A 23,748-nucleotide genomic window follows, 5' to 3' on the forward strand; every position below is an offset into this window, starting at 1 on the left:
GGACTGCAATGCCAGCATGTAACCCAGGAGAAGAGACAGTGGTGTCACCTGCAGGCAGTGATTTCCTTGGTTGCAGGTAGTGTGGTGCTTGGCTAAGATGTGCCAGCGCGTGTGCCTTGCTAATGAGGGTTTTTCCCAAGTAAATTGTTAGGGGGGGTGACCGCCAGACTCTTGCCCCCCTTTTGGCTTAATAGTGGGACCTGGGATCCTCAGATGCAGCCATGCATGCTGCCCCTGCCCTTCCCTATCCGTTTATGTGGTGTTTCCATGATTTTCTGATGTTTTCTGGTGTTTCACAATTCGTCACCTATGCGGAGCATCGGTCCCATACAAAAATGCTCGAGTCCCCCATTGACTTCAATGGGGTTTGTTTCTCAAAACGAGCTCTCGAGCATTATGAAAAGTTCAACTCGAGCAACGAGCACCAGAGCATCTCGGTGCTCGCTCATCCCTAGAAGACAGCTTTCATTTAAATCAAGTAGAACATTTTGCGAGCCAGATGTTCTCCATCACTGAAAATTTATGGACGGTGTTAGATCTTATTGCCATCACTTTTTCCATTGTGGCATGTGCTGATAGCAGATTTGCAGATCTATTCCCCTAGGTAATTGTAGATTTCTCCAATGTTTACCAATAAGGTTGTTTGCTGTAATAAACATATGCCCTAGCAATTTCTTTAAAGCTACCCGATGTCCCATCAAATCTAATAATTACACTGCTGTTGCAGTGTTTTAAGGTATATGGGTCTCTGATAGACTGTTAATTCTTAATATGGCTTTTTTATCATTTTCATTGTGTCTTGTGGGAGGCAAAATGCTAAAAATTAACATATTTGCCTCAGTTTTTTAGGGTTTTTTGTACGCTTTTTGCTGTGCAGGATAAAAAGTGTGCTTAACTTATTGTACGCACTATTATGGATACAATGTTTTTCTACTTTTTTTTTTACATTTTTCTTTTTGTTCATTTTTTTCCCTTTTTTTACACATTTTATGTCCCTGTAAGGAATTTGCACCATACCAGCTCTGATCGCTATAATATGGCATTGCAGGATTTCTGTCACGCAATACCTTATCACTTGCTATAGCGATCACAGACACTGGTAATACAGGACGCCAGTATCTGGCATCCTTTTGACATGGTAACACGTCAGATTCTTTGCGATTATATTGCGAGAGTCCGATGGCCCTCCCTCTGTGCGCCCTTTACATGCCGCTGTGAGGGTATATATATATATATTGCCATATGTGTTTTTTATGCTTTTATACCTATATGCAAGTTTTATTCAATTCCAAATGAAAAAAACTTATATGTCGCCTTACATCAGATATTCCAAGAGAGATGTTCTAGAAATTCAGAGAAGAAGAACCAGACATGAAGGACGCATGTACTTGGCTGTTTTCCCAGAAGCCCATATCAAGATGTTCAAATGTACATAACTTTCACTGTCTTAGGCCGAAATCCGGACTTCTTAGAATTGAGTGGGTGATTCTTTGTACTGGAGTTAATTGAATACGTGATTTTCTGTACGTAGGCCAGAGGCGCCAGTTTTAAGATAATGACTGTTATATGATTTTCACTGTCTCAGTCCGCAAATCCGGACTTCCCATATATGGTTATGAGCCCATCACCCCCTAGTGGGGATGGGACAAAGGGTATAAGATCTCATGTAATCTGTAATAAAGCACATCGACGTTGGCACAGCCGAGAGCCATGTCCCGTGTGAGGAATGATACCAGATCCCTGTGTGGTGTCTCTTCTTACCGCCGGCAACGGGGCAAGTGGGGTTTGCCCGATTGGTGCTGTACTTAGAATTTTATATTACCCTGATACCGCAATCTACATAGATTGTGGCAGGGAAAGGGTTCACAGCGGGGGTTGCTGCTCCGAGCTACCCAGCTGTTGTCGGAGGAGCCCAGCTATCAGTGACAGTCGGCTCTCACTGACGGATATCGCAAGATCTCTTATGATTTTGCGGTATCTCCAGGACGTGATTGTATGCCCTGTTGTGCTAAGTACCTCCCTGCCAGGGCGTACAGTTACGCCCTGTGGCAGGTAGGGGTTAAATCATTGGGGGAGTAGAGATGAGCGAACGTACTCGGTAAGGGCGATTTCGCAATCGAGCACCGCGATTTTTGAGTACTTCACTACTCGGGTGAAAAGTACTCGGGTGCGCTGTGGGGCGGGGGGTTGCAGAGGGGAGTGGGGGGTAGCAGCGAGGAACAGGGGGGAGCCCTCTCTCTCTCCCTCTCCCCCCCACTCCCCGCTGCAACCCCCCGCTCACCCACAGCGCACCCGAGTACTTTTCACCCGAGTAGTGAAGTACTCGAAAATCGCGGTGCTCGATTGCGAAATCGCCCTTACCGAGTACTTCGCTCATCTCTAGGGGGGAGTATTGGGAATTGTTTAACATAGTCCTGGATCTCCAGAGTTGATACAGATTCAGGGACTCCAAATCAGCTAGTTTGCTTTTTAAAAGATGTATTTCTCATTCAAGTGCATTGTGGGAGTCGATCAACTCATTATGGGACTTACCTAGTTCACCCATTTTTGTTTCAGTACGGTCGACTGTTTTACCCTAGAACTGCATGATAGAAATGACTGAAGAAGACAGGATTTTCATGTCGGCTTGAACTGTATCCCTCAGGGCCATTACAATTTATTTAATAAAATTAACTGAGGCTGGTGAGTTAGAGCAGGGGTCCCCAACTCCAGTCCTCAGGGTCCACCAACAGGTCATGTTTTCAGGATATCCTATAGTAAGAACACCTGTGGCAATGTCTGAGCCACTGACAATAATTACATCACCTGTGTAACACTGAGGAAATCCTGAAAACATGACCTGTTGGCGGTCCCTGAGGACTGGAGTTGGGGAACACTGAGTTAGGGGATCGAAGCAGGTCAGTGTGGCCTTTATTGGCTACAGCCCTTAGGCTGGGGGACACTTGTGTAATATTATGTGCCTGGGACTTATTAGGTGGCCAGTCCAGGCCAAGGGGCTGCCCAGCAGGCTTCGGGCTTGTTCATTGCAATTAGTGAAAACATCTGTATTAAGATCTGAGCTGAGCCATGTGTACAGGGGTGCTTTCTTCTGCACTGTCTGGACCTGCAGTAGCTCCATACAGAGCTCTGCTATATGTCCTCTCTCTGCTCCCCGGCTCCTCTGTCCTCTCTGCACATTGAAGACTGACTGCAGGAGTTTGACCATTAGACTCTGAGCCGAGCAAGGTGAGTGGGGGGTGCCTTTTAGGCACAGCAAAATATTATGGCCGTGATAATAGGACATCATGACCGAATACGCTGACTGATGTTTTGTCTTCCCCTATCTTTCTGCTCCAATCAGCTGGCGGCTTCAATAGACTTCTATGGGAGCTGCCGGCAAAGGGAGGGGAGGGAGTTTAGCAGCAGCTAGCGCTGCTAAACTATGTCGGCTGGCTCTATTAAGCTAAGCTGATATTTCATGCTGACAAAAGGAATTCTGGGCTATGGCATCTATACGCTGCACCCAGCTGTGTGAATAAGCGAAAAAATACAAAATTTAGCTAATTTCCCGTACATGATTCTTTTGGCCAGTGTGAAGCCGGCCTTCAAATGCAGCTAAAACTGCTGCTATAATTTTTGCTTCAAAGCTTGCGATGTATACATGCAGATTTTTCAGCGTATTTAGCTGCATCTTGCAGAAATATCATACCGTTTTCTGGGACTTTACTATGGATGACCTATTCTCAGAGCAGATCATGAATTTGTGATTAGCAAGGGCACAATAGTCAAGATGCTGTTTCATCCCCTTCTTCTGCCACTGGAAGTCACATGACTGCTGTGGTCAATCAGAGGCCTCAGAAAACGCCAGGTATCATGGCACTCAGGATGTAAGCGGTAATGCAGGAAGTTGGGAAGGTGATGCTTCCGTCATGCCTAGGAGGGCTGAAGACAGGAAAGTATGCGTTATTTTAACTCATGCCAAGGGTGTTTGCCTGCAAACTGTCTTTTTGAAGGATTCTGTAGTCATTCCAATGTCTGGGTGTTCATGTATTTCTGGCTCTGGTATAGGTCTGTATTTATTCTGCAATCTGGTTATTCTGGAGCTATAATTATTATGAACTCAGAGATCTGTAATAATTTTAGGGGTCTGACCTAGAGCATGTTTTTTTATGGGGGGTCTGGTCTAGGGACAGAATTTCTGTGTGTTACCTAACACACATTCTATACATCAGAATGTAAGGTTCTCTGCTCTCCACCCCTGTCAGCCTAGTTGTAGACCAGTGATTGGGGCACCAGACAGCGCTGGAGACCGAGGAGGTGAGGAACCCCTGGAAACCAGGTACTTGACTCATTCACCTCCATAGACCATTAACCCTTTCATTAACAATAACCACAAAAGATGTGAAAGTTTCCTGCTGAGGACAAACCTCCAAAATCTGCAGCATCCAAATGTCGTGTTGGGTTAACACCTGATTAATGAAGATTTATCATATGCTTCCATAGAGTAAGTTTATGATCACAGGGTCCAACCACTGGGACCCCCAGTAATCACTAGAACAGGAGTCCCCAAGCTTCTGCAGTGAACGGATCGGTGGTGTGCATTTATGAACACTGTTCTACTCACTGTCTATGGAGATAGATGACTGTAGCTCTCGCTATTTCCATCAGTCCCATAGGGATAAATGGAGAACTGGTTATGCCTGTCCACCACTGCTCTAGTCACTCAGTGGTATCCGGATTGCACTATTCTTGTGAGTGTTGTGGGTCTCAGCAGTCGGACTCCCAGGGATTATATATTTATCATTGATCCTTTGAATAGATGATAAATGTATTTAGTGGGACAACCCCGGCATACAGACACTGTGTATCAATACGCAACAGAAGTCAATCACAGCATGCTCTATTCCTTTGCATATGTACCCAGCGTAAGCCCTATATATTTGTATGGGCTGCGTATGATACACTGCCCATACACAATATATTGCAGCGGTCACATGACCAAGGTGGCCATCGGGTTGCAGGAGTGGAAGGGACGCAGGGATGATGAGTAGAGATGAGCAAGCACCAAAATGCTCGGGTGCTCGTTACTCGGGACGAAATTATCGCGATGCTCGAGGGTTCGTTTCGAGTAACGAACCCCATTGAAGTCAATGGGCGACCCGAGCATTTTTGTATATCGCCGATGCTCGCTAAGGTTTTCATTTGTGAAAATCGGGGCAATTCAAGAAAGTGAGGGGAACGACACAGCAACGGATAGGGCAGGTGAGGAGCTACATGTTGGGCTGCATCTCAAGTTCCCAGGTCCCACTATTAAGCCACAATAGCGGCAAGAGTGCCCCCCCCCCCCTCCCAACAACTTTTACTTCTGAAAAGCCCTCATTAGCAATGCATACCTTAGCTAAGCACCAGACCACCTCCAACAAAGCACAATCACTGCCTGCATGACACTCCGCTGCCACTTCTCCTGGGTTACATGCTGCCCAACCCCCCCCCCCCCCCCCCCCGCCCTCCCGCACGACCCAGTGTCCACAGCGCACACCAAACTGTCCCTGCGCAGCCTTTAGCTGCCCTCATGCCACACCACCCTCATGTCTATTTATAAGTGCGTCTGCCATGAGGAGGAACCGCAGGCACACACTGCAGAGGGTTAGCATGGCTAGGCAGCGACCCTCTTTAAAAGGGGCGGGGCGATAGCTCACAATGCTGTACAGAAGCAATGAGAAATCCAATCCTGTGCCACCTCCATCTGGAGCTGCACACGTGGGCATAGCAATGGGGAACCTATGTGCCACACACTATTCATTCTGTCTGGGTGTCTGCATGCCCCAGTCAGACCGCGTTTTTTTATAAATAGTCACATGCAGGTACAACTCCGCAATGGGAATTCCGTGTGCACCCACAGCATGGGCGGCTCCCTGGAACCCACCGGCTGTACATTAATGTATCCCATTGCAGTGCCCATCACAGCTGAGGTAACGTCCGATTAAATGCAGGTGGGCTTCGGCCCACACTGCATGCCCCAATCAGACTGGGGTTCTTTAGAAGTGGACACATGCAGTTGCAACTCCGTGTGGACCGACAGCATGGGTGGGTGCCAGGAAGCCACCGGCGGTACATAAATATATCCCATTGCATTGCCCATCACAGCTGAGGTAATGTGGTGCTTAAAGGGGTGGTCTCGCGAAACAAAGTGGGGTTATACACTTCCGTATGGCCATATTAATGCACTTTGTAATATACATCGTGCATTAAATATGAGCCATACAGAAGTTATTCCACTTACCTGCTCCGTTGCTAGCGTCCTCGTCTCCATGGTTCCGTCTAAATTCGCCGGCAGCTTGCTTTTTTAGACGTGCTTGCGCAGTCCGGTCTTCTCCTTTCAGCACGAGCCGCTTCAGTGTGCTCCCCGCTACAGCTCTTCTGCGCATGCGCAGACGAGCTGTCACTGCTCGGGAGCGCGCTGGAGCGGCCATTCTGTACCTTCCTCTGTTAGAGGAAGGTGCAGAGCTGCCGAGCTGTCCGGAGAAGCCGCCCAGCTGTCCCGCCGTCCAGCTGTCCTGGTAAGTGATGGGCCGGGGGGGCTGCCGCTGCGCCGGGCTGCGCCGGGGGGGGGGGGCTGCGCCGGGGGAACTAGCGCTGGGCCGGGGGGGCTGTCGCTACGATGGGGGGGGCTGTCGCTGCGCCGGGGGAACTAGCGCTGGGCCGGGGGGGCTGTCGCTGGGCCGGGGGGGGGGGGGCTGTCGCTAGGCCGGGGGAACTAGCGCTGGGTCGGGGGGGGGCTGTCGCTGCGCCGGGGGAACTAGCGCTGGGCCGGGGGGGGGGCTGCCGCTGTGATGGGGGGGGGGGCTGCGCCGGTTACCTGCTGCCTGGCGGTGGGTGACTGGTCGGCGGCTGCGGTGGGTTCGGTCGGCGGCTGCGGGGCGTCTGGTTGCCATGGAGACACAGCTGGCAGCGTCTCGGGAGCGCGCACGTCGGGCTGCAGCGAGCGACGGGAAAAGAGCCGGCGGCCATCTTGGGGAAACTTTTATAAGTTGCTGAAACGCTGGAACGGTAAGTACGAACCAGCTAGAAATGTCATTTACAGGGGGGCTTAATAATGTGTACTTAATGGGGGGGACTGGGCAAAAAAAAAAAATTCACTGCTTCCTCGAGACATCTCCTTTAATGCAGGTGGGCTTCGGCCCACACTGCATACCCCAGTCAGACTGGGGTTCTTTAGAAGTGGACACATGCAGTTACAACTCCGTGTGGACCGACAGCATGGGTGGGTGCCAGGAAGCCACCGGCGGTACATAAATATATCCCATTGCATTGCCCATCACAGCTGAGGTAATGTGGTGCTTAATGCAGGTGGGCTTCGGCCCACACTGCATACCCCAGTCAGACTGGGGTTCTTTAGAAGTGGACACATGCAGTTACAACACCGTGTGGACCCACGGCATGGGTGGCTCCCTGGAACCCACCGGCGGTACATAAATATATCCCATTGCAGTACCCAACACAGCTGATGTAACGTCAGCTGTAATGCAGGTGGGCTAAAAATTAATTGGATTACACTGTAGGCGAGGGCCCCCAAAAATTGATGTACCAACAGTACTAATGTACCTCAGAAAAATTGCCCATGCCCAACCAAGAGGGCAGGTGAAACCCATTAATCACTTTGGTTAATGTGGCTTAATTGGTAACTAGGCCTGGAGGCAGCCCAGTTAAAATAAAAGTTGGTTGAGGTGAAAGTTTCAACGCTTTAATGAGCATTGAAACGTATAAAAATTGTTTAGAAAAATTATATGACTGAGCCTTGTGGGCCTAAGAAAAATTGCCCGTTCGGCGTGATTATGTGAAGTTTCAGGAGGAGGAGCAGGAGGAGGAGGAGGAATATTAGACACAGATTGATGAAGCAGAAATGTCCCCGTTTTGGATGGTGATAGAGAACGATGCTTCCATCCGCGGGTGCAGCCTACGTATTGCTTAGGTATTGCTGCTGTCTGCTGGTGAAGAAGAGAAGTCTGGGGAAATCCAGGCTTTGCTCATCTTGATGAGTGTAAGCCTGTCGGCACTGTCGGTTGACAGGTGGGTACGCTTATCCGTGATGATTCCCCCAGCCGCACTAAACACCCTCTCTGACAAGACGCTAGCCGCAGGACAAGCAAGCACCTCCAGGGCATACAGCGCAAATTCAGGCCACGTGTCCAGCTTCGACACCCAGTAGTTGTAGGGGGCAGAGGCGTCACCGAGGACAGTCGTGCAATCGGCTACGTACTGCCTCACCATCCTTTTACAGTGCTCAGCCTTGACTAGGGACCGGTGACACAGTCTTGCTAGGGAGCCAGAAAGCTGGCAAAGGCCTTCGATAATGGTCCCCTGCCTGTGCTGTACATGCTGCCTGATCTCTGCGCCTCCCCTGCTACCTGGCCCTCGGAACTGCACCTTCGGCCACTAGCGCTGTCGGATGGGAATTTTATCAGCTTGTCCGCCAGGGTCCTGTGGTATAGCATCATTCTGGAACCCCTTTCCTCTTCGGGAATGAGACTGGAAAGGTTATCCTTATACCGTGGGTCGAGCAGTGTGTACACCCAGTAATCCGTAGTGGCCAGAATGCGTGTAACGCGAGGGTCACAAGAAAGGCATCCTAACATGAAGTCAGCCCTGTGTGCCAGGGTACCTGTACGCAACACATGGCTGTCCTCACTAGGAAGATCATTTTCAGGATCCTCCTCCTCCTCCTCTGGCCATACACGCTGAAAGGATGACAGGCAAGCAGCATATGCACCCTCAGCAGTGGGCCAAGCTGTCTCTTCCCCCTCCTCCTCATGCTCCTCCCCCTCCTCCTTCTCCTCCTCAAGGCGCTGAGATATAGACATGAGGGTGCTCTGACTATCCAGCGACATACTGTCTTCCCCCGCCTCCGTTTCTGAGCGCAAAGCGTCTGCCTTTATGCTTTGCAGGGAACTTCTCAAGAGGCATAGCAGAGGAATGGTGACGCTAATGATTGCAGCATCCCCGCTCAGCATCTGGGTAGACTCCTCAAAGTTTCCAAGGACCTGGCAGATGTCTGCCAACCAGGCCCACTCTTCTGTAAAGAATTGAGGAGGCTGACTCCCACTACGCCGCCCATGTTGGAGTTGGTATTCCACTATAGCTCTACGCTGCTAATAGAGCCTGGCCAACATGTGGAGCGTAAAGTTCCACCGTGTGGGCACGTCGCACAGCAATCGGTGCACTGGCAGATTAAACCGATGTTGCAGGGTGCGCAGGGTGGCAGCGTCCGTCTTGGAGTTGCGGAAATGTGCGCTGACCCGGCGCACCTTTCCGAGCAGGTATGACAAGTGTGGGTAGCTTTTCAGACAGCGCTGAACCACCAAATTAAAGATATGGGCCAGGCATGGCACGTGTGTGAGGCTGTCGAGCTGCAGAGCCTCGCAAGCCAGCGGTCGTTCTGCTCTGTCAGACCCTGCAGCAGTTCGTGGGCCGTGTGCCTCTTCTCTCCTAAGCTGAGTAGTTTCAGCACGGCCTGCTGACGCTTGCCCACCACTGTGCTGCCGTGCCGCGCGACACCGACTGCTGGCGACTTGCTGCTGCTGACACATCTTGATTGCGAGACAGAGGTTGCGTAGGAGGAGGAGGAGGGTGGTTTAGTGGAGGAAGCATACACCGCCGCAGATACCACCACCGAGTTGGGGCACGCAATTCGGGGGGTGGGTAGGACGTGAGCGTTCCCAGGCTCTGACTCTGTCGCAGCCTCCACTAAATTCACCCAATGTGCCGTCAGGGAGATATAGTGGCCCTGCCCACCTGTGCTTGTCCACGTGTCTGTTGTTAAGTGGACCTTGGCAGTAACCGCGTTGGTGAGGGCGCGTACAATGTTGCGGGAGACGTGGTCGTGCAGGGCTGGGACGGCACATCGGGAAAAGTAGTGGCAACTGGGAACCGAGTAGTGCGGGGCCGCCGCCATCATGCTTTTGAAAGCTTCCGTTTCCACAAGCCTATACGGCAGCATCTCCAGGCTGATCAATTTGGCAATGTGCACGTTTAACGCTTGAGTGTGCGGGTGCGTGGCGGCGTACTTGCGCTTGCGCTCAAACAGTGGCGCTAGCGACGTCTGGACGCTGCGCTGAGAGACATTGGTGAATGGGGCCTGAGGACAGCGGAGGTGAGGGTGTGGGTGCAGGCCAGGAGACGGTAGTGCCTGTGTCCGCAGAGCGGGGTTGGATCTCAGTGGCAGGTTGGGGCACAGGGGGAGAGGCAGTGGTGCAAACCGGGGGCGGTGAACGGCCTTCGTCCCACCTTGTGGGGTGCTTGGCCATCATATGCCTGCGCATGCTGGTGGTGGTGGCTCCCCGGCTGATTTTTGCGCGACAAAGGTTGCACACCACTGTTCGTCGGTCGTCAGGCGTCTCTGTGAAAAACTGCCAGACATTTGAGCACCTCGGCCTCTGCAGGGTGGCATGGCGCGAGGGGGCGCTTTCGGAAACAGTTGGTGGATTATTCGGTCTGGCCCTGCCTCCACCCCTGGCCACCGCACTGGCTCGGCCTCTTCCCACACCCTGACTTGGGCCTCCGCGTCCTCATCCGCATCCACGTCCTATAGGCCTACCCCTACCCCTCAGCATGGTGTATTACCAGTAGTGCAGAAACAGAACGCTGTAATTAAATGTGCCGCTCATTAGCCTGTGGTTGGAGGCTGACTTCGCTTACGGAACGCCAGGAAATAATTTTGCGCAAGCCTGCTGTAACACTTAGCTGGCTGCGTATGAATTAGGAGGACTACTACCCCCAGCACAGACGCAGTACACTGAGGACAGTCACAGCCAGCCCAAATAGATTTTTTTCCCCAAATGTTTTTGGAAAAGCCCACTGCCTATATACACTGTAAATGTCTTCTCTCTCTGCCTCACCACTACTGGCCCTGGAGTATGTCAAATAACTGCAGACTGTTGCACTGTGGACTGGAATACAGCGGTGATGTAACAGCCCACACAGAGCCAGGAAATAATTTTGCGCACGCCTGCTGTAACACTTAGCTGGCTGCGTATGAATTAGGAGGACAACTACACCCAGCACAGACCCAGTACACTGAGGACGGTCACAGGCAGCCCAAATAGATTTTTTTTCCCAAATGTTTTTGGAAAGGCCCACTGCCTATATACACTGTATATGTCTTCTCTCTCTGCGTCACCACTACTGGCCCTGGAGTATGTCAAATAACTGCAGAGTGTTGCACTGTGGACTGGAATACAGCGGTGATGTAACAGCCCACACAGAGCCAGGAAATAATTTTGCGCACGCCTGCTGTAACGCTTAGCTGGCTGCGTATGAATTAGGAGGACAACTGCACCCAGCACAGACCCAGAACACTGAGGACAGTCACAGGCAGCCCAAACAGATTTTTTTCCCAAAATGTTTTTGCTAAGGCCCACTGACTATATTCAATAAATATGTCTTCTGTCCTTGCCTCACAATATATGTCTTCTGTCCCTGCCTAACCACCACTTCTGGCCCTGGAGTATGAATAATTACAGCAGGGCGAAATGCTCTGCACGGCCGATATACAAAAAAAAAAAATGTGCAACACTGCAAAAGCTGCCTCCACAGTACTGCACACGGTTAGATGTGGCCCTAAAAAGGACCGTTGGGGTTCTTGAAGCCTAAAATACTCCTAACACTCTCCCTATAGCAGCTCCGGCACCAACAGCACTTTCCCTCCTCTATGTCAGAACAAATCTGTGGCGAGCCGCGGGAGGGGCCGATTTATATACTCGGGTGACACCTGATCTCGCCAGCCACTCACTGCAGGGGGGTGGTATAGGGCTTGAACGTCGCAGGGGGAAGTTGTAATGCCTTCCCTGTCTTTCTATTGGCCAGAAAAGCGCGCTAACGTCTCAGAGATGAAAGTGAAAGTAACCCGAACATCGCGTGGTACTCGTTATGAGTAACGAGCATCTCGAACACGCTAATACTCGAACGAGTATCAAGCTCGGACGAGTACGTTCGCTCATCTATAATGATGAGTATATCTTATGTTTTTTTTCGCATCCTGAGGATCTAAGGGAAAAAATGTATAATACATTCCGATTTTATTGAGAATCCACCACACATTTCACCACAATTTTTTTTCTGCTGCAGGTTATGTCCCGGGCTGAAGCCTCTGCAAAATTGTAGCAGAGATCTTTGTGATTACGGCCTCCAGCAGACTAGTGTTTTTTTTATCTATGTGCAGTCCATTAAAAAAAGTACACCCGAACAGCATGGGCTCCCTTATTATTTTATGGCGTGATGCATGCGACCAAGGATTTTTCACACAGACACGGATTGCATGAAAAAACTAATTGCACGGACTATCCTAATTCATTTTTCAGATGAGACTCACCCATTCAATTCAGTGGGGAGAGGGAAAAAAATGGATAGAATGCGGATGCCATCTGTGTGCTGTTAGTCTTTCTTTAAGATGCAGAAAAAAAAGGATCGGGCTTGCGTCTAAATCTACAAGTTTTGGGGGTGATTCACACGGCGTATGTGTATGTCGGTTTGTGGATACACAGGATGTGCACGGACTACAAATATAGGAGCATTTAGTGGATATTTCAGCCAATTTGGCATTTTCTTTTTGTATGTATAATTGCTGCATATTTAGGCTGGATTCAGACAACCGTATATTGGCTCGGTTTTCACGCAGAGCCGATATACAGTGTCCTCATCAGCAGGGAGGGAGGATGGAAGAGCCAGGAGCAGGAACTGAGCTCACGCCCCCTCTCTGACTCCTCTCCGCCCCTCTGTACTATTTGCAATAGGGAGAGGCGGGACAGGAGGTGTGGCTAATTCTCAAAACTTAGCCCTGCCCCATCCCGCCTCCTTTCATTGCAAATAGTGCAGAGGGGCGGAGAGGGGGTGGAGAGGAGGCGGAGAGGGGGTGGAGAGGAGGCAGAGAGGGATCGGGAGATCAGTATCTTCCTCGCCACCCTGCAGATGAGGACACCGTATATCGGCTCAGCGTGAAAACCGAGCCAATATACGGTCGTCTGAATCCAGCCTTACAGACGCAAAAAACATGCAGGCCGCGCACATTGTGTCGATGTGCAAATACGCACTACATACGCATTTGTCACGCATATACGAGTATTTGCAGTCACATTCACTGCTATGGGACATGCTGCAAATTTTTTCATGTGATTGTAAATCGTGAAAGATACTCAGATATGAAAGAACCCACTGAAGGTTCTATACACTCCATATTACATGCATAATATGGGGCGTATTTATACCCGTGAATAAGCCTTTAGTCCTGTTCTAGACTCCTGGCTGCTACATTGTAACAAACTGCTGCTGTGTGAGCCAGACAAGGTGACGGCTTCTTAGCCTCTGAATGGCAATGTTTTTATTTACTGACAGCAAGCAGAAATCTTGAAAAACAGTGAGAAAAGATCAAACATAGGAAGTTGTAGAAGCTTTATTTCCATAAGACTGACAACCTCTTGTAGATCCGTGTAGATACCGGTGGATACTTCCTCAGCTCTTAGTTACATTTATTTGCTGTGTCTGGCTTCTTGCAGATTCTTCTGTTTTGGTTCCTCTTGAATCTAATAACTTGATGGTACTCTCTAATGTATTCTATTTCTGGGTGGATAGATTGTGCAGATGTGTCCTTTTCACATATAAGTCCGCTCTCACACGGGCAGTAGTGCTTATAGAGTTCATTATGAGTCTGAAGGAGGAGATGATAGGGTTAATGAAGACACTTATGACTCCTAACCACATCTGCTAGTAACATGTAAGATCAGCGGTGGGAGACGCAGCGTGAGGCCGGGGGTCCAGTTACGGAGAATGTCCTGTCTGACGCTACATCTCCCACCGCACGCGGTTTTAGGACTCATTAACATAAGCGTCTTTATGCAGCTATTCAGATGCAATTAAACGTCGGCTGACAATCATGACTGTGTGAAGCATCGGATTCCCATACATTCATTCACTTGAGCGATTTTTGGGCACGTGAGAAAATTGTTCTTTCAAAACAAAAAAAATTGTCAGCCATTTTCAGCTGTTAATTTTTCTCGCTGCGTCACAAGATAGGTCTTGGCCTATCATTTGACAAAAAACGCTAAAAGGTTCTATAGACTCCTATGGGAGATGGAAAAAAAGGAGGGGGCACTCAGAAAAGTAGACAGCTGCCGCTATTTCAGCTGTTAGAAGTCCTTTCGAATTGTGCTTACCAACGGAAATCCGTGCTGCAGCATTCTCTTCCACTGATGCGCCTCTTTGAATGGACAAGAAAATGCTAATTAGGCTGGGGACTCAAACGCGGCTATTCTTTATTAATGCAGCCAGAATGAAAACGAGTTGCCTGTGTGAATGAGGCCTTTTACTGAATTAGTCTTTACTCACCAGAGAAACTGTAATTTTGGGCCGGTTTCACATGGGCTTCACATGGGCGAGCAAATCATGTGAGAAATCTCACACAAATATGAACTCCATTCTTTTGAATGGCTTCATACACATTAGGGATGTTTTCTTGCACGTCCTCGAGATGCGATGAGATGCTGGAAACAAATCGCAGTATGTCCCATCTATCTGTGAGATCTCATCGCATCCCCATTGTTATCAATGAAAGCAACGGGAGAACTCTGCGATCCTGTGATGGCTGCGGTGGGGATTCCCTTCATCCCCGCAGTGATGCGAGGCTGTTGTCACATGAAAACGCCCAACATCCACGGGGCTTTCACATGGTGGTGAGTGCAATATCAGGCCAGGAATCGCAGCCCAATATCATGCTTGCCAGCATAAATCTGATCTTAGGCTGTCTTCATGCTGACAATACAATTGTGCAATGCGTGAGTAAGTGAAATGCAGAATTATGAAACCAAAGATTTAGGATGTTTACACTCATGCAATGTGGCATGAAAAGAAAATCATGGCATGTCTGATCTTCCTGCCGTTTGCTTTTTTTTTTTTTTTTTTTTTTTATAGCCCATTTTCCCTACAGAGCCAGCTTTTTATTTCATTGCAACGCACAAACTAGCATTTTTCATGTGCCGCCATGAGTTTTTAACATTAGAAACTCCTATTGACTTAATTTTATCGCATTGGAAAATGGGGGGGGGGCTTAGCGATGCGATGCGTGATTTTTCACAGGAAAAAGGATCGCTGACTCTCAAAAATTGCCCATACAAAGCTGCGATTTGGCCGCAGGGGAGGATGAAAGAGCCAGGAGCAGGAACTGAGCTCCCGGACCCTCTCTGACTCCACTCCACCCCCACTCCGCCCCTCTGCACTATTTGCGATGAAGGATGCGGAATGGGCGGGGCTAAGTTCTGGGGGTGGAGAGGAGGCAGAGAGGGGGCGGGAGCTCAGAGCACTGCTCCTGGCTCTTCCAGGCTCCCCCCTTCCCGCAGAGAGAGATGACATATATCGGCTGGGCGTGAAAACCCAGCCGATATACTTCATCTAAATCCAGCCTGAAGGAGCCCTAAGTGAAAATGCACAATTGTGAAACCACTGATTTTCAATGGTTTCCTTCCCATTTACAATCTTTTCACTCATGCAAAAAAAAAAATATATAAAAATCGCTACATGCCCTGTCATTCTGTGTCAAAGAATTTTTAAAGAAGTACACCTAGATCAGGTAAAATTGAATATAAGAGTCACTAGTGACTTAACCCTTAACCAGAATTCAGACACGACATCCGAATGTAGTTAATGGCAGTGAGAGCTCGGCGAGCCAGGCACCCAACTTTTATTGAGTACACAGGAAAGGTGTGGTTAACATATAGATGAGGGAAGGCATATTCAAATAAGATATAGGTAAGACATATGGGAGTATACATTATTGGCAGATAAATGACTTTCTCAGGCTCTAAATGTCACATTTGACGTGAAATCATTGGAATTCACAGATGCTGCAAAATTACACAATAAAAGGATAACCCCTACGCACTCCACAAGCTCAATGCATCCTGGTTCCATAATAAAGATAGTTTCCAGCACAAACATCCTTGTACTAATTACTAGTGTGCATGACATGCTAAGTCAGCACACAGTTCATGACCAGGGCAGTGTGTTCTTCTCTGAAGGCCTTAAAGGGATCTGCAGAGTGAACCAATGTCAGTGAACCAAACTATATCTTTTTAACATTAGAAACTCCTATTGACTTAATTTTATCGCATTGGAAAATGGGGGGGGGGGGGCTTAGCGATGCGATGCGTGATTTTTCACAGGAAAAAGGATCGCTGACTCTCAAAAATTGCCCATACAAAGCTGCGATTTGGCCGCAGGGGAGGATGAAAGAGCCAGGAGCAGGAACTGAGCTCCCGGACCCTCTCTGACTCCACTCCACCCCCTCTCCGCCCCTCTGCACTATTTGCGATGAAGGATGCGGAATGGGCGGGGCCAAGTTCTGGGGGTGGAGAGGAGGCAGAGAGGGGGCGGGAGCTCAGAGCACTGCTCCTGGCTCTTCCAGGCTCCCCCCTTCCCGCAGAGAGAGATGACATATATCGGCTGGGCGTGAAAACCCAGCCGATATACTTCATCTAAATCCAGCCTGAAGGAGCCCTAAGTGAAAATGCACAATTGTGAAACCACTGATTTTCAATGGTTTCCTTCCCATTTACAATCTTTTCACTCATGCAAAAAAAAAATATATAAAAATCGCTACATGCCCTGTCATTCTGCGTTTAGCTTTTTTCTATCTCCCACGTTTCCCTATGGAGCCTCCTTTTTTCGCATCACAATGCATGAACTTTTGTGCAATACATTTTTAAAATTAGAAAATCCTGTTGTCTATTGCAAGAAAAACGTGCAAGAAAAATCGAAAGTGACAGCAATGTTTTTGCAAAAAAGCATCGCAGATGGTCAGACATCTCATGGGTAAAATTGCGATTTGGGCTCGGTTTTCTTGCAACAAAATCACCACTGCCAGTGTGAAGGAGCCCTCACTCTTGCATTGCGCAAAAAGCTCACTACTTTTCCACAAGTGTGAAGGCAACCTTACTGCGCAATTGTCATCTGATTGCAATCCATTTTACACTGGTGAAAACCACAGAAGATGGCTGCCGCATCATCGCCAGCACACCTTTGCTACTGTGGATTCTCGTCACCTTATTGCCAGCATACCTTGTTCTGAAGAGCTAGGGTTAATATCTTTAATTCTGTATAATTAGGGTTAATTAGTCCTGCAGCTGTTAATTGGGCCTAGTGATGGACAGCTTTGTCAACCAATCAGTTTCTACCCGCTCCTAACATAACCCGGCTCTTCCTGGCTGGTTATGTTTCAGTTTTTCTGATCAAGTCTCCTTGCTCGGGTTCTCTTTTCTGGTTCTTGTCTTTGGTTAGTCTCCTGTGTTTGTTTTGCATTGTGTACTTGACTTTTATTTCTTGTTAGTTTTTTTTGGTGCGGTTTTCTGTACTCTAATTACCCTCTGACCGTGGACACGTCCTCATGAAGGCAGTGGGGTTGTTCCTTTCAGGACGGGTGCTCCGCTCCAGGGTGGGTTCTATCAGAGGGGTTCATAGCTCCTTGCTCTGTTTGCTAGCCCTCAGTTCTGTCTGCTCCTGCATCTAGCCACCTGAGCAGCAAGCAAACATGTCCGTCCTGATTGTTCTGGTACCTAAACACCTCTTGGTCTTGTCTGCAGTCCTGGATGAACATGACAGTGGCCCAACTGATGGTACTTATAACTGATTGTATTCAGTAGGTGTGTTAGGGTGCTTTCACATGGGACAGAATAGGCCACAGGATGCCGCACTTATGCAGATTTTGTCATTTAAGCAGATTTTGTTGTATTCTTAATTAAGGAATACGTTCTGCGAAATATCTTGCAGAACATTTGATATAGAAGTGCCAGCATGGACTAATTCAGTCTCATGTGGAAGCAAACTAGAAAAAAAGTCACACCCCATGTAAGTGCATTGCGTCTTTTTTTTTTTAAACACACCCATTGACTTCAATTGACGACTTCTGCATAAGCATCACACCAGAATAGGACGTGCTGCAGTTATATTTTATAGGCACCATTAATCTGTGAAATACATTTGCACGTGTAAATGAACACTTTAACCTCACTGGCTCATCCACACCATGTTGGTCTGTGAAAAATGCATTGTTATCACTTTGTGTAATTTGTATATTTTTCTGATGCGTCTGTCTTTTACATCTGTATTGCATCCATATATACAGCAGTTTTCACAGGTGCTAACAAATACCATGCCCCTTTCTGTGTATCTATTCATACACTTTCAGGAGGAATAAAGGAGGAACAGCTCAATGTCGAGTTACAAGATAAAACACACTTTTCTCTTCACTTGGGTTTTTGGTCCAAGTTTGATAAATCTCTGCATGACTTATTTCCATACAAGTCTTCAATAAGCATGTGACATGTAAACTGTGGGGTCCCACACAGCATGTGTATGGGGGTCTGTGTGCTGCGCCATGCCCACTAGAATCTCAAGTAAAACTCGCTCTTGACTGTGTGAATACAGCCGGATAGAGAAACCAGTACAGCAGCCGCTTACAGATACTCACCTCAGGGTCACACTCCTCATTTTCTTTTGCTTTTGGTCTACATTTACCTCTATTCTTCAAAATATTTAGGCAGCACCCGCTCTTGCAATATTCACTTAGAAAACAGAAATCTCCATCATCCTAAATGTAAAAAAGGGGAAATAAATATTCTGTGAATTATAATTCTCTTTGTTTGTCTCGTTGTTCTCATTCCTGAGATCGGCCACAATTATTACTTCACACGAGGAAGAAAAACTATTAAGGACAATTAGGACGGTCGCCTGTCCCATCTGTGCTGTCCGGGTAGTTCACGGCACAGACACATACTTGCCAATAAGGTTAATCACATGACCGCTATTTCACGTGGACTATGTCCTGTTGTGGTCCGTGTCATGGATGAGGGTAGGATATGTAATGTCCGCTACCCGCCGCTCAGACAGTACATGGACCTGCATCTGTGTGCTGTCCACTGGGAGGGGAGTCCTCGATTCTCACGCATAACTTGCCAACGGCCCTCTGAACGCGTCCTTGAACAATCAGACAGACATTGTGTGTATGAGGTCGGTTTGGCACTTAAGGCGAACCATAAAAAGCTGTATAAAACCACGCAGACTTTTTTTTTTTAATGGATGAAAAACAAAAAAAAAGCAGCCAGTGCCCAAACCTGCAAACAGCCAGTATGCTGGCTATACTTGCAGCAAGGATTGTGCTCGCTGGTACAAACACTGTTGTGTGAGGTGTTGGTCAAACTACCTTCGTGCGGTTTGTGATTTAAAAAAAAAAAGGCCAAGAGGACGGGGGAGACGGGCCTTTAATGTCACTGACAAAAAACACTCCAGTGCAAGTAAGCTAGCTAAAAAGTGTTCCTATAAACATAGCAATGATAACTGAAGCTAAACTCGTATGGGATGGGCTCACCCAGGGTTTAGGTTGCCTGTCTGGCTCAGCAGCAGGTGCTAAGAATTTGCAAAACCAGAAATCTGCACTGGTAAATCCAGCCACAGTTAGAGAACAACTAGCAAAGTAGGGGAAGCTTGGTAGAATGCAAGGCCCTTTTTTTGCGAACCACCCATAGCAGGCCTGATTGTCTCACCACTGGGGGTTATTCCTAAAAAGGAGCTAGGATAGCTTAGGATAAATCAAACACATATCTTACCATAAGGGCAGGTTAATCAATGATGCTGTGGACAAACGGCTGTGTATTACCAGCCCTTTCAGGCTGCTGTCAGCATGGTAAGTACCCTGGGCATGGGCGCACTGATGGCTAAGGTGGACATTAAGTCTGCTTTTCGGCTTCTGCCATTCCACAGATGGCTACCAGTAGGCTATTTTTTTTAAAAGGCAGTTACTATATTGACAAATGCCTTTCGATGGAGTGAACCATTTGATGCATAGTACTCGAGCTGCTTACATTTTTGAAACACTTATGGCTGACTTCGGTGTTCTACTGTAGTGGCCTGAAAACTGGAATTATTCCTACTGTTAATTCCTTTTCCATGAGTCCATCCTGACAGCACACATGGAGGTTGCCCCAGCTGAGCTTGTTGGGACAGGAAGAGGAGAGTTCCTACGACCACCTCCCATCATCCATCTCCAGTGACTTCAAAGCATCAGAAAGGATACGTGGCCTAGTGTTTTATTGTTGCTGAAAAAGCCAACATACTATTATGTTTACATGCACAATATCCATTTCATTTACAAGGGTGGGAAAGTATCTGCCGACATGATGGACTCATGGAAAAGGTATTAATGGTAAGAATGATTCCAGTTTTAGCATTCTTACTTTAAAGGAATAAGTTATCTTATTATTTTTTATTTTTTTGAAGGTTTGTGAGACTGTAAAAGGACCGCACTGTATGCCTGACATCTAACCTGCACAAATGCCGTTCTTTGTCATTTTAAAAACCTGACAGATAGAACAGGGAATAATTCTGCCTTCCATGTGGATTGTCGACAGCACTTCAGGAAAAGGAAATAAATCAAGTCTCATATCGTCAAGCACCTTTAGTAGGACTCTACAGGATAATTCCCGTATCTCACCAATCCGCCTAGGGGTTGTAATAACTACCAGCAAGGCTACTTTGATGGATAGGTTTTTTAGCTATACCAAATGTATCGGTGGTTCACAGAGGCTGTCTAACACTAAACTAAGATCCCAGATCTTGTAAGGTCCAGACTGCTAAATTCTGGCCCATTTGTTCCGCACCAGTGTCGGAATTTTCTCCAGACCTTGGTGTATATTGGAGGTAGAATTTTTTTGACTCCAAAGAGAGTGTGTATTACCTTGAACAATAGTCCTTGGTCTCTGAAGGCCGGGCCATCAGCTTGTACAGGGGATCTCCTGGCAGAACACTGGACCCCAAGACAAAAAGGCCCTACCTGAGGCCAGCGAAATTAGTGTCTGTATCACCAATAAAGACAATGACAGGAACCAGGGCCTTTTGGGAACTCTGTGCAATGCATACAACCCAGGTCCGGCAGTTCTGGATTTAATGCAGAGTCCGAGAATTTAAGGGAATGGGGGAAAAGGACATGCAAAATCAATGTCACATTCTTGTTGAAGATGCATTCGGTGCCAAGGGATTGTTTACTGGATTTAAGGGGGGGGGGGGGAAATCAGCATTTCAAATTTGTCTTTGATGCAAGAGGTCTATGTGAAGGGGAACCCCATTGAGATGTCAACAAATCAAATATGTCTAATTTTAGGGAATATTTCCCTGGAGCTAACCTTCCCAGACTCAGAAAATCTGCAGTAATGTTTTGAGAGTCTTTTGGATGAATAGCAGATAAGGACTTTATCTAATTATCTGCTCAGGAGAATATGCAGCTTGAATTGACATTTCCCAAACTGCCCTGAGCTCTGTATAGCTCAAGGATTTAGAACAGACATAAGCCGGACAGGAACCCCACTGTTCTCAAGTGACGTACTACATTAACCTGGCAACTATTTTCTTTTTGTAAGGAGGAACATTAGTCTCATTACTAGTCAACAATGCATTACATAGTAACATAGTATGTAAGGCCGATTGAAGACAATGTCCATTTAGTTCAGCCTGTTTATCCTCTTATGTTGTTGATCCAGAGGAAGGCAAAAAAAAAAACCCAAGAGGCAGGAGCCAATTAACCTTTTGGGGGAAAATTCCTTCCTGACTCTCTAATGGCAATCAGACTAATCCCTGGATCAACTTCTGATAGTTCCTACCTGCCTGTATACCCGGATTAACCCCTTAGTGACGGCCCCATTGCCTTTTTACGCCCTAGCTAAGTGGGCTTTAATCCTAGAGGACGTAAAAACATGCAGCCTCTTTGGATTAAAGCCCTCTTGGCTGAGGACGTGACAGCTCCATGCTGTCGGTGCCCGCAGGTAGCCGACCGCATGGAGCTGTCATCCTGGGCTGCGGGCAGTATCCCCTGGTAATGGGATCAGCGCTATCCAATGGATAGCGCAGATCACAATAAAGTTAAAAAAAAAAAGTTAAAGATTGAGCTGACCTGATTAGAGATGAGCGAACACCAAAATGTTCGGGTGTTCGTTATTCGGAACGAACTTCCCGCGATGCTCGAGGGTTCGTTTCGAACAACGAACCCCATTGAAGTCAATGGGCGACCAGAGCATTTTTGTATTTCGCCGATGCTCGCTAAAGTTTTCATGTGTGAAAATCTGGGCAATTCAAGAAAGTGATGGGAATGACACAGAAACGGATAGGGCAGGCGAGGGGCTACATGTTGGGCTGCATCTCAAGTTCACAGGTCCCACTATTAAGCCACAATACCGGCAAGAGTGCCCCCCCCCCTCCCAACAACTTTTACTTCTGAAAAGCCCTCATTAGCATGGCATACCTTTGCTAAGCACCACACTACCTCCAACAAAGCACAATCACTGCCTGGATGACACTCCACTGACACTTCTCCTGGGTTACATGCTGCCCAACCTCCCCCCCTCCCCCCCACAGCGCACACCAAAGTGTCCCTGGGCAGCCTTCAGCTGCCCTCATGCCACACCACGCTCATGTCTATTTAGAATTGCGTCTGCCATGACGAGGGACCGCAGGCACACACTGCAGAGGTTGGCACGGCTAGGCAGCGACCCTCTTTAAAAGTGGCGGGGCGATAGCCCACAATGCTGTACAGAAGCAATGAGAAATAGAATCCTGTGCCACCGCCATCAGGAGCTGCACACGTGGGCATAGCAATGGGGAACCTATGTGCCACACACTATTCATTCTGTCAAGATGTCTGCATGCCCCAGTCAGACCGGGCTTTTTAATTCATAGACACAGGCAGGTACAACTCCCTATTGTGAAGTCCCTGTCCACCCACAGCATGGGTGGCTCCCTGGAACCCACCGGCGGTACACAGAAATATCCCATTGCATTGCCCAACACAGCTGAGGTAGTAATGTCGTGCTTAATGCAGGTGGGCTTCGGCCCACACTGCATGCCCCAGTCTGACTGGGGTTCTTTATAAGTGTACAGATGTAGTAAAAACTCCGTGTGCACCTACAGCATGGGTGGGTGCCAGGAAGCCACCGGCGGTACATAGAAATATCCCATTGCATTGCCCAACACAGCTGAGGTAGTAATGTTGTGCGTAATACAGGTGGGCTTCGGCCCACACTGCATGCCCCAGTCAGACTGGGGTTCTTTAGAAGTTTACAGATGTATTAAAAACTCCGTGTGCACCTACAGCATGGGTGGCTCCCTGGAACCCACCGGCGGTACATAAAAATATCCCATTGCATTGCCCAACACAGCTGAGGTAACGTCAGCTGTAATGCAGGTGGGCTAAAAATTAATTTGATTACACTGTAGGCGAGGGCCCACAAAAATTGCTGTATCAACAGTACTAATGTACATCCCAAAAATTGGCCATGGCCAGCCAAGAGGGCAGGTGAAACCCATTAAACGCTTTGGTTAATGTGGCTTAAGTGGTAACTAGGCCTGGAGGCAGCCCAGTGTAACGAAAAATTGGTTCAAGTTAAAGTTCCAACGCTTTTAAGCGCATTGAAACTTATAAAAATTGTTCAGAAAAATTATTTGAGTGAGCCTTGTGGCCCTAAGAAAAATTGCCCGTTCAGCGTGATTACGTGAGGTTTCAGGAGGAGGAGCAGGAGGAGGAGGAGGAGGAATATTAGACACAGATTGATGAAGCAGAAATGTCCCCGTTTTGGATGGTGAGAGAGAACGTAGCTTCCATTTGCGGGTGCAGCCTACGTATTGCTTACGTATCGCTGCTGTCTGCCTGGGGAAATCCAGCCTTTGTTCATCTTGACGAGTGTTAGC

General features: G+C 48.0%; 1 protein-coding gene and 1 long non-coding RNA gene across 2 annotated transcripts in view; both read right to left on the reverse strand.

Moving 5' to 3' along the window:
• Positions 1-23,748, reverse strand: part of LOC136588589 (keratin-associated protein 10-4-like) — an 820,730-nt gene that overhangs the window by 595,147 nt on the left and 201,835 nt on the right. The window lies entirely within an intron of this gene.
• On the reverse strand, positions 13,406-18,608 carry LOC136614604 (uncharacterized). Its single transcript, XR_010790957.1, has 2 exons — positions 18,488-18,608; positions 13,406-13,678 (listed from the first exon to the last, which is right to left on the reverse strand). It is a non-coding gene; the product is annotated as an uncharacterized lncRNA (long non-coding RNA).

Source organism: Eleutherodactylus coqui, chromosome 1, assembly GCF_035609145.1.
Source record: "Eleutherodactylus coqui strain aEleCoq1 chromosome 1, aEleCoq1.hap1, whole genome shotgun sequence".
In the NCBI taxonomy this organism is placed as follows: domain Eukaryota; kingdom Metazoa; phylum Chordata; class Amphibia; order Anura; family Eleutherodactylidae; genus Eleutherodactylus; species Eleutherodactylus coqui.